This window comes from Calliopsis andreniformis, unplaced genomic scaffold (assembly GCF_051401765.1).
Source record: "Calliopsis andreniformis isolate RMS-2024a unplaced genomic scaffold, iyCalAndr_principal scaffold0047, whole genome shotgun sequence".
Classification (NCBI taxonomy): Eukaryota; Metazoa; Arthropoda; class Insecta; order Hymenoptera; family Andrenidae; genus Calliopsis; species Calliopsis andreniformis.
Genome location: NW_027480456.1, coordinates 4,102,911 through 4,116,257, shown reverse-complemented (window position 1 = coordinate 4,116,257; position 13,347 = coordinate 4,102,911).

Genomic DNA, 13,347 nt, shown 5'->3' with positions numbered 1-13,347 from the left:
ATCCTCAACCCTCATTCTTCAATTCTCAATACCCAATCCTCAATCTTCAATCCTCAATCCTCAATACTCAATTCTCAATCCTCAGTCTTCAATCCTCAATCCTCAATTCTCAGACCTCAAACAACAATACTCATCCGTCAGTCCTCGTCCTCAATCCACAACCCTCAATCCTCAATCCTCAATCTTCAATCATCAATATTCAATCTTCAATCCTCAATCCTCAATCCTCAGCCTTCAATCCTCAGTCCTCAAACCTCAATCCTGAAGTCTCAACCCTGAATCCTCAATCTTCAGCCTTCAGTCCTAAACCATCAGTTGTCAATCCTCAATCCTCGATAGAATATCCTCAATTCACAGCTTTCAATACTCAATACTCAATCTGCAATCTTCAAATCTCTATCCACAAATATCAATTCTCATCACTCAACCCTCAATACTCAGTCCCCAATCCTCAATCTTCAATCCTCAATCCTCAACCCTCAATCCTCAATCCCCAATACTCAATCCTGAATCCTCAATCCTCAATGCTCAATCCTCAATCTTCAATCCTCAATCCTGAATCCTCAATCCTCAATCCTCAATCCTCAATCCTCAATCCTCAATTCTCAATCCTCAATCCTCAATCCTCAATCCTCAACATTCAATCCTCAATCCTCAATCCACAATATTCAATGCGCAATCCTCAATTATCAAACCATACTACTCAACCCGCTGTCATCAATCCTCAATCCTCAATCCTCAATCCTGAATCCTCAATAATCAATCCTCAATCCAGAAACCTCAATCCTCAATCCTCAATCCTCAATCATCAATCCGCAATCCTCAATCTTCAATCTTTAATCCAGAACCCTCAATCCTCAATGCTCGATACTCAATCCTCACTCCTCAATCCTCAGTCCTCAAAGCTCAGTCCTCAATCATCAAACCTTAATCCTCAATCGTCAATCCTCAAGCCTCAACCATCAATCCTCAATCCTCAATCCTCAAAACTCAATCATCAATGCTCAACCTTCAAGCTTCAATCCTCAATCCGCAATACTCAATCCTCAATCCTCAAACCTCAATCCTCAATCCTCAGTCCTCAACCCTTAATCCTCAATCTTCAATCCTCAATCTTCAATCCTCAACATTCAATCCTCAATCCTCAATCCACAATATTCAATGCGCAATCCTCAATTATCAAACCATAATACTCAACCCGCTGTCATCAATCCTCAATCCTCAATCCTCAATCCTCAATCTTCAAACATCAATCATCAATCCTCAAACTTCAATGCTCAATCCTCAACCTTCAATCCTCAATCCGCAACACTCAATCCTCAATCCTCAAACCTCAGTCCTCAATAAGATGACCTGAATTCTCAGTTTTCAATATTCAAACGTCAATCTACAAATCCTAATATACAAACAACAATTCTCACCACTCAATCGTGAACCCTCAGTCCCTAATCTTCAATCCTCAATAATCAGTCCTCAAACACCAAACCTCAATCCTCAATCGTCATCCTCAATACTCAACCATCAATCATCAATCCTCAATCCTCAATACTCAATCCTCAATCTTCAATAGAATATCGGCAATCCTCAGTTTTCAATACTGAATCCTCCATCTTCAATCTTCAACTCTCAGTCCCCAAATCACAATCCTCAACACTCAATCGTCAATCCTCAATCCTCAATCCTCAATCCTCAGTCCTCAACCCTCAATCCTCAATATTCAATCCTCAATCCCCAATATTCAATCCCCAATCCTCAATCCTCAGTCCTCAAACCTCAATCGTCAGTCTTCAAACCTCAATCTTCGGTATGCAATCCTCAATCCTCAATCCTCAGTCCTCAATCCTCAATTCTCAGTCCTCAACCCTTAATCCTCAATCCTCAATCCTCAATCCTCAATCCTGAAACCTCGATCCTCAATAATATATCCCCAATTCTCAGTTTTCAATACCCAATCAGCAACCTTCATACCTCAATCTACAAACAACAATTCTGGACCCTCAATCCTCAACCCTCAGTCCTCAATACTCAATCCTCAATCCTGAATCCACAATCCTCAATCCTCAAACCGCAATCCTCAACCTTCAAACATCAATATTCAATCTTCAATCCTCAATCCTCAATCCTCAATCCTCAATCCTCAATCCCCAATATTCAATCCTCAATACCCAATCCTCAATCTTCAATCCTCAATCCTCAATCCTCAATCCTCAATCCTCAATCCTCAATCCACAGTCCTCAAACCTCAATACTGAATCCTCAATCCTGAACACTCAATCTTCAGCCCTGAGTCCTCAACAGTCAGTTGTCAATCCTCAATCCTCAATAGAATATCCTCAATTCACAGTTTTCAATACTCAATACTCAATCTGCAATCTTCAAATCTCTATCCACAAACATCAATTCTCATCACTCAACCCTCAACACTCAGTCCCCAAATCTCAATCTTCAATCCTCAATCCTCAATCCTCAAACCTTATTCTTCAGTCCTCAATACTCAATCTTCAATCCGCAATCCTCAATTCTCAATCCTCAATCCTCAATCCTCAATCGTCAATCTTCAATCCTCAATACTCAATCTTCAATCCTCAATACACAATCCTCAATCCTCAACCCTCATTCCTCAATCCTCAATACCCAATCCTCAATCTTCAATCCTCAATCCTCAATCCTCAATACTCAGTCCTCAATCCTCAGTCCTCAGTCCTCAATCCTCAATCCTCAACCCTCAGCCCACATCCTCAATCCTCAATCCTCAATCCTCAATCCTCAATCCGCAATCTTCAATCCTCAATACTCAATCTTCAGCCCTCAGTCCTCAACAATCAACTGTCGATCCTCAGTCCTCAACAGAATATCCTCAATTCACAGTTTTCAATACTCAATCCCCATTCTTCAATCTTCAAATCTAAATCCACAGACATCAATTCTCATCACTCAACCCACAACACTCAATCCTCAATCATCAATCCTCAATCTTCAATACTCAATCCTCAATCATCAAACATCAATCATCAATCCTCAATGCTCAATCCTCAGCCCACATCCTCAATCCTCAATCCTCAGTCCTCAACCCTCAATCCACAATATTCAATCTTCAATCCTCAATATTCAATCCTCAGTCCTCAATCCACAATCCTCAATCCTCAGTCCTCTACCCACAATCCTCAATATTCAATCTTCAATCCTCAATATTCAATCCTCAATCCTCAATCCTCACTCCTCAAGCCTCAATCCTCAGACTTCAATCCCCAATCTTCAATATTCAATCCTCAATCCTCAATCCTCAATCCTGAATCCTCAATCCTCAGTCCTCAACCCTCAATCCTCAATCTTCAATCCTCAATCTTCAACCCTCAACCTTCAATATTCAATCCTCAATACTCAATTCTCAATCCTCAATTCGCATTCCTCAGTCCTCAAACTTCAATCCTCTACATTCAATGCACAATCTTCATTACGCAACACTCAATTCTCAAATCTCAGTCCTCTACCCTCAATACTCAATCCTGAATGCTCAATCATCAATCCTCAATCCTCAACCATCAATCCTCAGTCCTCAACCCTGAAACATCAATCCTCAATAAAATATCCTCAATTCTCAGTTTTCAATACTCAATCAGCAACCTACATACCTCAATCTACAAACAACAGTTCTGGAACCTCAATCCTCAACCCTCAGTCCTCAGTCTTCAATCATCAATCCGCAATCCTCAATCTTCAATCCTCAATCCAGATCCCTCAATCCTCAATGCTCAATCCTCAATCCTCACTCCTCAATCCTCAGTCCTCAAACTTCAGTCATCAATCATCAAACCTCAATCCTCAATCGTCAATCCTCAAGCCTCAACCATCAATCCTCAATCCTCAATCCTCAAAACTCAATCATCAATGCTCAACCTTCAAGCTTCAATCCTCAATCCGCAATACTCAATCCTCAATCCTCAAACCTCAATCCTCAATCCTCAGTCCTCAACCCTTAATCCTCAATCTTCAATCCTCAATCTTCAATCCTCAACATTCAATCCTCAATCCTTAATCCACAATATTCAATGCGCAATCCTCAATTATCAAACCATAATACTCAACCCGCTGTCATCAATCCTCAATCCTCAATCCTCAATCCTCAATCTTCAAACATCAATCATCAATCCTCAAACTTCAATGCTCAATCCTCAACCTTCAATCCTCAATCCGCAATACTCAATCCTCAATCCTCAAACCTCAGTCCTCAATAAAATAACCTGAATTCTCAGTTTTCAATATTCAATCGTCAATTTACAAATCCTAATATACAAACAACAATTCTCACCACTCAATCGTGAACCCTCAGACCCTAATCTTCAATCCTCAATAATCAGTCCTCAAACACCAAACCTCAATCCTCAATCGTCAATCCTCAATACTCAACCATCAATCCTCAATCCTCAATTCTCAATCCTCAATCCTCAATCCTCAATCCTAAATCATCAATCCACAATCTTCCATACTCCAATCCTCAATCCTCAATCCTCAATCCTCAATCCTCAATACTCAACCATCAATCCTCAATTCTCAATACTCAATAGAATATCCTGAGTTCTCAGAATTCAATACTCGAACCTCAATCCTCAACCCTCAGCCCTCATTCTCAATCCTCAATCCTCAATCCTCAATCCTCAATATTCAATCCTCAATACTCAAACTTCAATCCTCAATCCTCAATCCTCAATCCTCAATCCTCAATCCTCAGTCATCAATCCTCAATCTTCAATACTCAATCGTCAATCCTCAGCCCTCAATCCTCAATCCACAATCCTCGTTCCTCAAACCTCAATCCTCAATAAAATAGACTCCATTCTCAGTTTTCGGTACTCAATCATGAATCTTCATATCTCAGTCTACAAACAACCATTCTCGTCACTCAATGCTTAACACTCAGTCCTCAATCTTCAATCCTCAATCCTCAATCCTCAATCCTCAATCCTCAATCCTCAATCCTCAATACTCAATACTAAATCATCAATCCTCAATCTTCAATACTCAATCCTCAATACTCAAACTTCAATCCTCAATCCTCAATCCTCAATCTTCAATCCTCAATACTCAATCTTCAATCCTCAATACCCAATCATCAATCCGTAGTGACCAATCGTCAATCCTCAATCTTCAATCCTCAATACTCAATCTTCAATCCTCAATCCTCAATCCTCAATCGTCAATCTTCAATCATCAATATTCAATCTTCAATTCTAAATCCTCAATGCTCAATCCTCAATCCCCTATCCTCAATGTTCAATCCTCAAAACCCAATCCTCAATCTTCAATCCTCAATCCTCAATCCTCAATCCTCAATCCTCAATCCTCAATCCTCAGTCCTCAAACCACAATCCTGAATCCTCAATCCTGAATCCTCAGTCTTCAGCCCTGAGTCGTCAACAATCAGTTGTCAATCCCCAATCCTCAATAGAATATCCTCAATTCACAGTTTTCAATACTCAATACTCAATCTGCAATCTTCAATCCTCAATACTCAATGTTCAATCCTCAATCCTCAGTCCTCAAACATTAATTCTGAATCCTCAATACTGAATCCTCAATCTTCAGACCTCAGTCCTCAACAATTAGTTGTCAATCCTCAATCCTCAATAGAATATCCTCAATTCACAGTTTTCAATACTCAATACTCAATCTGCGATCTTCAAATCTCTATCCACAAACATCAATTCTCATCACTCAACCATCAACACTCTGTCCTCAATGTTCAATCCTCAATCCTCAATTCTCAATCTTCAATTCTCAATACTGTATCTTCAATCCTCAGTCCTCAATACTCAATCCTCAAGCCTCAATCCTCAATCTTCAATCCTCAGTCCCCAATCCTCAGTCTTCAATCCTCGATCCTCAATCCTCAATCCTCAATCCTCAATCCTCAATCCTCAATCCTCAATCCTCAATCCTCAATCATCAATCCTCAATACTCAATCTTCAATCCTCAATCCTCAATTCTCAATCCTCAATCCTCAATCCTCAATCCTAAATCATCAATCCACAATCTTCCATACTCCAATCCTCAATCCTCAATCCTCAATCCTCAATACTCAACCATCAATCCTCAATTCTCAATACTCAATAGAATATCCTGAGTTCTCAGAATTCAATACTCGAACCTCAATCCTCAACCCTCAGCCCTCATTCTCAATCCTCAATCCTCAATCCTCAATCCTCAATATTCAATCCTCAATACTCAAACTTCAATCCCCAATCCTCAATCCTCAATCCTCAATCCTCAATCCTCAGTCATCAATCCTCAATCTTCAATACTCAATCGTCAATCCTCAGCCCTCAATCCTCAATCCACAATCCTCGTTCCTCAAACCTCAATCCTCAACCCTCAGCCCTCATCCTCAATTGTCAATTCTCAATTCTCAATCCTCAAACCTCAATCCTCAATCTTGAATCCTCAATAATCAATCTCCAATCCTAGATGCTCAATCCCCAATCATCAATCCTTAATCCGCAATCTTGAATCCTCAATCCCCAGTCCTCAATCTTCAATCCTCAATGCTCAATCCTCAATCCTCAAGCCTCAGACCTCAATCCTCAATCCTCAATCCTCAAACCGCAATCCTCAACCGTCAGTCCTCGTCCTCAATCCTCAATCCTCAATCCTCAATCCTCAACCTTCAAACATCAATATTCAATCTTCAATCCTCAATCCTCAATCCTCAATCCTCAATCCTCAATCCCCAATGTTCAATCCTCAATACCCAATCCTCAATCTTCAATCCTCAATCCTCAATCCTCAATCCTCAATCCTCAATCCACAGTCCTCAAACCTCAATCCTGAATCCTCAATCCTGAACACTCAATCTTCAGCCCTGAGTCCTCAACAGTCAGATGTCAATCCTCAATCCTCAATAGAATATCCTCAATTCACAGTTTTCAATACTCAATACTCAATCTGCAATCTTCAAATCTCTATCCACAAACATCAATTCTCATCACTCAACCCTCAACACTCAGTCCCCAAATCTCAATCTTCAATCCTCAATCCTCAATCCTCAATCCTCAATCCTCATTCTTCAGTCCTCAATACTCAATCTTCAATCCTCAATCCTCAATTCTCAATCCTCAATGCTCAATCCACAATCGTCAATCTTCAATCCTCTATACTCAATCTTCAATCCTCAATACACAATCCTCAATCCTCAACCCTCATTCTTCAATCCTCAATACCCAATCCTCAATCTTCAATCCTCAATCCTCAATCCTCAATACTCAGTCCTCAATCCTCAGTCCTCAGTCCTCAATCCTCAATCCTCAACCCTCAGCCCACATCCTCAATCCTCAATCCTCAATCCTCAATCCTCGATCCTCAATCCTCAATCCTCAATCCTCAATCCTCAATCCTCAATCCTCAGTCCTCAAACCTCTGTCCTCAATCATCAAGCCTCAATCCTCAATCCTCATTCGTCAATCATCAAACCACAACCATCAATCCTCAGTCCTCAAACATCAGTCCTCAATCATCAAACCTCAATCCTCAACCGTCAATGCTCAAGCCTCAACCATCAATCCTCAATCCACGATCCTCAATCCTCATTCCTCGACCCTCAATCCTCAATCCTCAATAAAATAGACTCCATTCTCAGTTTTCGGTACTCAATCATGAATCTTCATATCTCAGTCTACAAACAACCATTCTCGTCACTCAATGCTTAACACTCAGTCCTCAATCTTCAATCCTCAATCCTCAATCCTCAATCCTCAATCCTCAATCCTCAATCCTCAATACTCAATACTAAATCATCAATCCTCAATCTTCAATACTCAATCCTCAATACTCAAACTTCAATCCTCAATCCTCAATCCTCAATCTTCAATCCTCAATACTCAATCTTCAATCCTCAATACCCAATCATCAATCCGTAGTGACCAATCGTCAATCCTCAATCTTCAATCCTCAATACTCAATCTTCAATCCTCAATCCTCAATCCTCAATCGTCAATCTTCAATCATCAATATTCAATCTTCAATTCTAAATCCTCAATGCTCAATCCTCAATCCCCTATCCTCAATGTTCAATCCTCAAAACCCAATCCTCAATCTTCAATCCTCAATCCTCAATCCTCAATCCTCAATCCTCAATCCTCAATCCTCAGTCCTCAAACCTCAATCCTGAATCCTCAATCCTGAATCCTCAGTCTTCAGCCCTGAGTCGTCAACAATCAGTTGTCAATCCCCAATCCTCAATAGAATATCCTCAATTCACAGTTTTCAATACTCAATACTCAATCTGCAATCTTCAATCCTCAATACTCAATGTTCAATCCTCAATCCTCAGTCCTCAAACATTAATTCTGAATCCTCAATACTGAATCCTCAATCTTCAGACCTCAGTCCTCAACAATTAGTTGTCAATCCTCAATCCTCAATAGAATATCCTCAATTCACAGTTTTCAATACTGAATACTCAATCTGCGATCTTCAAATCTCTATCCACAAACATCAATTCTCATCACTCAACCATCAACACTCTGTCCTCAATGTTCAATCCTCAATCCTCAATTCTCAATCTTCAATTCTCAATACTGTATCTTCAATCCTCAGTCCTCAATACTCAATCCTCAAGCCTCAATCCTCAATCTTCAATCCTCAGTCCCCAATCCTCAGTCTTCAATCCTCGATCCTCAATCCTCAATCCTCAATCCTCAATCCTCAATCCTCAATCCTCAATCCTCAATCCTCAATCATCAATCCTCAATACTCAATCTTCAATCCTCAATCCTCAATTCTCAATCCTCAATCCTCAATCCTCAATCCTAAATCATCAATCCACAATCTTCCATACTCCAATCCTCAATCCTCAATCCTCAATCCTCAATACTCAACCATCAATCCTCAATTCTCAATACTCAATAGAATATCCTGAGTTCTCAGAATTCAATACTCGAACCTCAATCCTCAACCCTCAGCCCTCATTCTCAATCCTCAATCCTCAATCCTCAATCCTCAATATTCAATCCTCAATACTCAAACTTCAATCCCCAATCCTCAATCCTCAATCCTCAATCCTCAATCCTCAGTCATCAATCCTCAATCTTCAATACTCAATCGTCAATCCTCAGCCCTCAATCCTCAATCCACAATCCTCGTTCCTCAAACCTCAATCCTCAACCCTCAGCCCTCATCCTCAATTGTCAATTCTCAATTCTCAATCCTCAAACCTCAATCCTCAATCTTGAATCCTCAATAATCAATCTCCAATCCTAGATGCTCAATCCCCAATCATCAATCCTTAATCCGCAATCTTGAATCCTCAATCCCCAGTCCTCAATCTTCAATCCTCAATGCTCAATCCTCAATCCTCAAGCCTCAGACCTCAATCCTCAATCCTCAATCCTCAAACCGCAATCCTCAACCGTCAGTCCTCGTCCTCAATCCTCAATCCTCAATCCTCAATCCTCAACCTTCAAACATCAATATTCAATCTTCAATCCTCAATCCTCAATCCTCAATCCTCAATCCTCAATCCCCAATGTTCAATCCTCAATACCCAATCCTCAATCTTCAATCCTCAATCCTCAATCCTCAATCCTCAATCCTCAATCCACAGTCCTCAAACCTCAATCCTGAATCCTCAATCCTGAACACTCAATCTTCAGCCCTGAGTCCTCAACAGTCAGATGTCAATCCTCAATCCTCAATAGAATATCCTCAATTCACAGTTTTCAATACTCAATACTCAATCTGCAATCTTCAAATCTCTATCCACAAACATCAATTCTCATCACACAACCCTCAACACTCAGTCCCCAAATCTCAATCTTCAATCCTCAATCCTCAATCCTCAATCCTCAATCCTCATTCTTCAGTCCTCAATACTCAATCTTCAATCCTCAATCCTCAATTCTCAATCCTCAATGCTCAATCCACAATCGTCAAACTTCAATCCTCTATACTCAATCTTCAATCCTCAATACACAATCCTCAATCCTCAACCCTCATTCTTCAATCCTCAATACCCAATCCTCAATCTTCAATCCTCAATCCTCAATCCTCAATACTCAGTCCTCAATCCTCAGTCCTCAGTCCTCAATCCTCAATCCTCAACCCTCAGCCCACATCCTCAATCCTCAATCCTCAATCCTCAATCCTCGATCCTCAATCCTCAATCCTCAATCCTCAATCCTCAATCCTCAATCCTCAGTCCTCAAACCTCTGTCCTCAATCATCAAGCCTCAATCCTCAATCCTCATTCGTCAATCATCAAACCACAACCATCAATCCTCAGTCCTCAAACATCAGTCCTCAATCATCAAACCTCAATCCTCAACCGTCAATGCTCAAGCCTCAACCATCAATCCTCAATCCACGATCCTCAATCCTCATTCCTCGACCCTCAATCCTCAATCTTCAATCCTCAACCTTCTATCTTCAATCCTCAATACTCAATTCTCAATCCTCAATTCGCATTCCTCAGTCCTCAAACTTCAATCCTCAATATTCAATGCTCAATCATCAATACACAAACCTCAATACTCAAACCTCAGTCCTCTACACTCAATCCTCAATCCTGAATCCTCAATCATCAATCCTCAATCCTCAACCATCAATCCTCAATCCTCAACCCTGAAACCTCAATCCTCAATAAAATATCCCCAATTCTCAGTTTTCAATACTCAATCAGCAGCCTTCATACCTCAATCTACAAACAACAGTTCTGGAACTTCAATCCTCAATCCAGAACCCTCAATCCTCAATGCTCAATCCTCAATCCTCACTCCTCAATCCTCAGTCCTCAACCCTTAATCCTCAATCTTCAATCCTCAATCTTCAATCCTCAACATTCAATCCTCAATCCTCAATCCACAATATTCAATGCGCAATCCTCAATTATCAAACCATAATACTCAACCCGCTGTCATCAATCCTCAATCCTCAATCCTCAATCCTCAATCTTCAAACATCAATCATCAATCCTCAAACCTCAATGCTCAATCCTCAACCTTCAATCCTCAATCCGCAATACTCAATCCTCAATCCTCAAACCTCAGTCCTCAATAAAATAACCTGAATTCTCAGTTTTCAATATTCAATCGTCAATCTACAAATCCTAATATACAAACAACAGTTCTCAGCACTCAATCGTGAACCCTCAGTCCCTAATCTTCAATCCTCAATAATCAGTCCTCAAACACCAAACCTCAACCCTTAATCGTCAATCCTCAATACTCAACCATCAATCCTCAATCCTCAATCCCCAATACTCAATCCTCAATCTTCAATAGAATATCGGCAATCCTCAGTTTTCAATACTGAATCCTCCATCTTCAATCTTCAACTCTCAGTTCCCAAACCACAATCCTCAACCCTGAATCGTCAATCCTCAATCCTCAATCCTCAATCCTCAGTCCTCAATCCTCAATTCTCAGTAATCAACCCTTAATCCTCAATCCTCAATCCTCAATCCTCAATCCTGAAACCTCGATCCTCAATAACATATCCCCAATTCCCAGTTTTCAATACTCAATCAGCAACCTTCATACCTCAATCTACAAACAACAATTCTGGACCCTCAATCCTCAACTCTCAGTCCTCAATACTCAATCCTCAATCCTAAATCCTCAATCTTCAATGCTCAATCCAGAACCCTCAATCCTCAATCCTCAATCCTCAATACTCAATCCTCAATCCTCAATCTTCAATCCTCAGTCCTGAACCCTCGATCCTCAATCATCAATCATCAATCCTCAATCCTCAATCATCAATCCTCAATCCTCAACCCTCAATCCTCAAGCCTCAATCCTGAATCCTCAATCTTCAATCCTCAATCCTCAACCATCAATCCTCAATCCTCAGCCCTGAAACCTCAATCCTCAATAAAATATATTCAATTCTCAGTTTTCGGTACTCAACCATGAATCTTCATATCTCAGTCGACAAACAACCATTCTCGTCACTCAATGCTTAACACTCAGTCCTCAATCTTCAATCCTCAATCCTCAATCCTCAATCCTCAATCCTCAATCCTCAATCCTCAATCCTCAATCCTCAATCCTCAATCTTCAATCCGCAATCCTCAATCCTTAACCCTCAATCCTCAAACCACAATCCTCAGTCCTCAAACCTCAGTCTTCAATCATCAAACCTCAATCCTCAACCGTCAATGCTCAAGCCTAAACCATCAATCCTCAATCCTCAATCTTCAATAGAATATCGTCAATTCTCAGGTTTCAATACTGAATCCTCAATCTTCAATCTTCAACTCTCAATCCCCAAATCTCAATCCTCAATGTTCAATCCTCAATCCTCAATCCTCAATCCTCAATCCTCGGTCCTCAATCCTCAATCCCCAATCCTCAATCCTCAATCCTCAATCCTCAATCCTCAATCCGCTATCCTCAATCTTCTATCCTCAATCCTCAATCCTCAGTACTCAATCCTCAATCCTAAATCCTCAATCCTCAATCCTCAATACTCAATCCTGAATCCTCAGTCCTCAATCCTCAACCTTCAATCCTCAATCCTGAACCCTCGATCCTCAATCCTCAATCCTCAATCCTCAATCCTGAATCCTCAATCATCAATCCTCAATCCAGAACCCTCAATCCTCAATCCTCAATCCTCAATCCTCAATCCTCGATCCTCAATCATCAAACCGCAATCCACAATCTTCAATCCTCAATCCAGAACCCGCAATCCTCAATCCTCAATCCTCAATCCTCACTCCTCAATCCTCAGTCCTCAAACCTCAGTCCCCATTCATCAAACCTCAATTCTCAATCGTCAATCCTCAAGCCTCAACCATCAATCCTCAATCCTCAATCCTCAATACTCAATCATCAATGCTCAATCTTCAAGCTTCAATCCTCAATCCGCAATACTCAATCCTCAATCCTCAAACCTCAATCCCCAATAAAATAACCTCAATTCTCTGTTTTCAATATTCAAACGTGAATCTTCAAATCCTAATATACAAACAACAATTCTCAATACTCAATCGTAAACCCTCAGTCCCCAATCTTCATTCCTCAATAATCAGCCCTCAAACATCAAACCTCAATCCTCAATCGTCAATCCTCAATCCACAACCATCAATCCTCAATACTCAATCCTCAATACTCAATCCTCAATCTTCAATAGACTATCTTCAATTCTCAGTTTTCAATACTGAATCCTCAGTCTCCAATCTTCAACTCTCAATCCCCAAATCTCAATACTCAATGTTCAATCCCCAATCCTCAATCCTCAATTCTCAATCCTCAGTCCTCAACCCTCAATCTTCAATCCTGAATCCTCAATCATCAATCCTCAATCCTCAACCATCAATCCTCAATCCTCAACCCTGAAACCTCAATGCTCAG